The 4,458-nt window shown below is 53.2% G+C and overlaps 1 long non-coding RNA gene across 1 annotated transcript; it reads right to left on the minus strand.

Moving 5' to 3' along the window:
- Positions 1 to 274: 274 nt before the first annotated feature.
- On the minus strand, positions 275 to 3,946 carry LOC123454565. The gene is made up of 2 exons (XR_006633403.1): positions 3,886 to 3,946; positions 275 to 1,412 (listed from the first exon to the last, which is right to left on the minus strand). It is a non-coding gene; the product is annotated as an uncharacterized LOC123454565 (long non-coding RNA).
- Between the last annotated feature and the right edge of the window lie 512 nt (positions 3,947 to 4,458).

Consider the following 4,458-nt stretch of genomic DNA (forward strand, 5'->3'; position numbering starts at 1 on the left):
TAACGCCTCCTGGAGGGACTGTATTGTTGGGAGCAGGCTTATGGGTGTTATAGCCAGTTTCCCCATGCCAGTCTTTGGCACACTGTCCTATTGCTATTGTCTACCTTATGTTGGCCATGGGGCAATGTCCATCCTCTGCTCATACCATTGTTTTCCCCTGCCATCATGGAGCTTCCCCTCAAGCCTGAAAGCCAAAATAAAGCTCTTTTTCTCAGAAGCTGCTCTTGGTTGGGTGATTTCTACCAGCAATGAGAACTGGACTGCAACAACATCCTTCCAGCCTAACTCTTCTTTTACATAAATAAACAAGTTCCCTCAGGGCAGTCACCCCAGCCTTAGGTAGCCATGCAACTCCATAATGACTTCCTGGCAACTCTTACAGAATGCAACATATTGTCTAATCCTTCCTCCAACAGTTTTGTAGTTTTTTGTTGTTGTTTTGGTTTGGTTTTTTGAGGTAGGGTCTCGCTCCAGCTCAGGCTGACCTGGAATTCACTACGTAGTCACAGGGTGGCCTCGAACTCACGACGATCCCCCTGCCTCTGCTTCTGTTGTGTTTCACATTTGAGCACCAAGTGTCGTATGGAATGTTTGTTGCTGGTTTGTTTGTTTTTTTTCATACAGACACATATCTCTTCACCCCAGAAAGGGCTCAGATGACAGACCAAAGTCTGATTGTACTAACGTCAAGTTTGCATGAACCAATGAGTTCATGGGTTACCTACAGAGCACGAGTGAGGCACTACTTACAGGAGTGTGGGTACCCAAAGGCAGCTGCACCTCCACAAAGGCCCATGCCACCCTGCGTGGTGAGCTCATGGAAGCTGCTCAGTTGACTTTCTGTTTTTTCTTTTTTTTTCTTTTTTTATGTACTCTAGCTTCTCTCACATCACTTGCAGCCAGGGAGAGGGCAGGAAGAAATTGCTGGAATTCCAAGTGAGGGTCTTGTGATCCTCTCCTCCTCCATCGACTAGAAAGTTGTCTATCCCTCTGATGCCAGAGAAGGAAATGCCAGAGAAGCAGGGAAGGGGACTCAGCAAAATAAGTTTTAATGATGCTAAAAACCTTGAGAAGCAGGATCCAGTGGGGGTGTGTGTGGAAGGGGTATGTAGATAAGTTTTCTGTTTCTTTTTCCTTTTTTCAAAATAGCCTTGCCCATAACTTTCTTACAAGTTTCAAAACAAGATAAGTCCCCAAAATAGTATTGCTTGAAGGTTTCTTTGCCTCCTTGCCCACAGTAATAGGGACTAAGAGACCCCAATTATGGACAACTTTCTCCCATATCCAGGAACAAAGATCTAGATGTCAGATACCAGTCGTCTGTGTTCATGAGTGATAGCCAGCCTTCAGCCCTGGATGCATCAGATCCACTTGAGAGCCGGAATTGGCCAAGGAGACATCAAACCACCAACCTAAGGAGGACAAGAGAGAAAAGAGGGGTGCTGAAAGAAGATAAGCTGCCAACCTTAATAGCAGTTGGGCTCTCACTGCGGGTCAAAGTGACTCCTAGCTCTAGCGCCTACTCACAAGTGTCTGCTTCCCTCTGTCACTATTACAGCTAAATGTCCTTTTTTTCCAGCCTGTCTCTCTGTTCTTTTTTAAATTCCAGGGCTTTTAGCCACTCCAAACGAACTTCAGACTCAAGCACCACCTTATCCATCTGGCTTATGTGGGTACTAGGGAATCAAACCGGGGTTGTCTTTGAAGGCAAGTGCCTTAACTGCTAAGCCATTTCTCCAGCCCTCTATCTGTTCTTTTAATCCTTCAAACAGCAGAAGAGGGGCTGGGAAGATGGCTTAGCCATTAAGGCATTTGGCTGTGAAGCCTAAGGACCCTGGTTCAATTCCCCAGGACCCACATGTATCTGGAGTTCTTCTGCAGTGGCTAGAGGCCCTGGCGTGCCCATCCTCTCCTCCTCCTCTCTCAAACAAATAAATAAAATATTAAAAAGAAAACCAGCAGGGGCTGGAGAGATGGCTTAGCAGTTAAAGCACTTGCCTGCAAAGCCAAAGGACCCAGGTTCAATTCCCCAGGACCCACGTAAGCCAGATGCACAAGGTGGTACCTGAATCTGGAGTCTGCAGTGGCTGGAGACCCTGACATGCCAAACTCTCTCTCTAGCTCTCTTTCTCCTTCTTTCTCTCCCCCCTCAAATAAATAGATAAATAAATAAATAAATACAGCCAAAGAGAAGAACACAACTGCCGGATGATACCACTTCATTACGACTAGCCTACACCTAGTATCACAGTATTGGTTTGCTCAAAGTTGTCATAGCTGCTGGGTCAGAACATCCTGTTCTTTAGCATGTCGTCATGCTACGCCCTGAAGGAAAAAAAGTCACTATAACACCAGCAGCAAATGGGGCCAGCTGGTGAGCAATGAGGAGACGCTGTAGGAAAGTGGAGGTCGCTGGGGGTCCATGGTCTCTCTCCTGCTAGCGCACATCCCTGAAAATCTCAGATTCCTCCTACTGAGAGTGTGCCCAAAGGGATGGCGCTGGCCTCCTTGTGTCCTGGCCTCCTGCAAGCTTAGAAATGGGGCCAAGTGGCCCAGCCGCAGAGGACGCTGAGCTGTGTGTCCTGTGAACTCTGGGCACAGAAGCCTATGCCTTTGGGGCAACATCCAGAAACTACATTCTCTCCCACTATGGCTGTCTGAACTCCAGAGATCTGGCAGTGGTCAAGGCTCTGAGGGATAGCTGCGTGAGTGACTCCTGGATCGCGAACCCCTTCTGTTCTTCAAGCTGAGTCACAAGGTTCTAAGACATCCTTTTCTGTCCTGGGTGGGTCATGCCTGTGTCCAGCAAGGGTGTCCCATATCTCAGAGTCTAAAACACCCAAACGGGAGACGTCCCCTCTTCCTGGCCATGGGAAACCCCCAAGGATAGCGGGTGTCCACGCCTGGCCCCCACCTTTGAAGGCCGCGGTCATCCGGGTGGACTCCAGGCCTCACCTGGTGCTGATCCACAGGAAGAAGAGATGCGGAGCTGGTGGCCCCACAACTGCTTCTTCCGCGCCCGGAGAGACCCACCACGACCCTCAGTGAAGCCCGGGCCCCGAAGGGGGAAGCGGATGGGGGCGACCTGACGTCCCTCTAACTCCTCCCGGTCCCCGCAGGCCTGCGCAGGACTCCGACACGTGGCTCGGGGCCATCTCGCGGAAGTCCATGCGCTTCTGAAGGGACTAAGCCACCTGCAGCGGCGCCGGGGGCGCCCTGGAGCTGCGCGCAGCGGTAGGGCGGGACGTGTCGGCCTGCGAGAGCGACGTCCTCCGTGCCCTGCGGGACCGCCTTGCATGCACCTGTCCCCATGCCTGCGGCATGCACTTGTCCCCACGCTTCCTGCATGTACTTATCCCCTTGCCTGTGGCATGCATCTGTCCCCACGCGAGCTTCGTGTACTTGTCCCCACGCCCGTTGCATGCACCTGGCCCGCTGCGGGATAAGTTGGTGGACGGCGCACTGCATCTGCATCTGGGTCTGAGTCTTGGTTGGGAAGTCCTGGGAGGATCAGAACCAAGGGCTCTTCCTTCCGCTTCCTCCTTAACCTCGAGTCCCGCCTGCAGCTCGAGCTGATCCCGCCAGGCTCCTGGTGGAGGTCCCCCCCCCGCCCCCTGGCTCACAAGGAGGCGACACAGACAGCGGAGAACCGTGAGCGCAGCCCGCAGCGTGTGGGTGACACCGAGGGGAGGGGCCGGGAGTGAGGGGCGGCGGCGCCCGGTCTGCGGAGGCTGGCTTGGGACCGGAAGCCTGGCTTGGCCCTCCACCTCCATACGGACTGCAGGACGCGCCTCGCTGCCACCAAGTCGCTGTCGTCTTCCACATCTTGCCCTGCCCACGCGGGCCCTCAGGCTGGTGGGCACGCGGGCCCTGTGTCTGACCCACCTCGCTCAGCTGAGATTCCGACCTCTGGTGTCCATCGGGGACGCCCTGGCACAGGCGGGATCTCAGTCAGTGGACGCCAAGGCTTGGCTCAGGAGACTCCCTTGCTGGCATCACTGCTCCAAGCACAAGAGGGGAGCCGGCTCCAGGCCAGCGGGTCTGTCCCCGCGGTTCCCTGAGCCCCAGGGGCTGGAGGAGGAGATGAGCTCTGCTACAGCGACCACAACTCTGGGATTCTGGGTTAACCAGGAGTTTCCGCGCGCCCAGAATCCCCCTCTGATTGCCTGCTTTGATGTTTGATGACTCTTGGTGCCCTTCAGAGGGGCCACATGCCCTAAGGGACTTGATGAGGACAGGCCCCAATGTCCCTCTGTTACTGTCATTCTGGGGATTCTATCTGGATTCTGTGACATATACTAAGTGAGCTCTCTACCATTTGAGCTAGTTCCCCACCGCTGGATTCTGTTGCATATGCTTGGTTTGCCTCTGTGGAACTTCTGTGCACGTTTGCTATCCAGCCTCTTGCTGTTAATTTATTGGACATTACATTGTTTCATTTGCTTAATTTGTTTTCCA

Source organism: Jaculus jaculus, chromosome 14 (genome assembly GCF_020740685.1).
Source record: "Jaculus jaculus isolate mJacJac1 chromosome 14, mJacJac1.mat.Y.cur, whole genome shotgun sequence".
NCBI lineage: Eukaryota > Metazoa > Chordata > Mammalia > Rodentia > Dipodidae > Jaculus > Jaculus jaculus.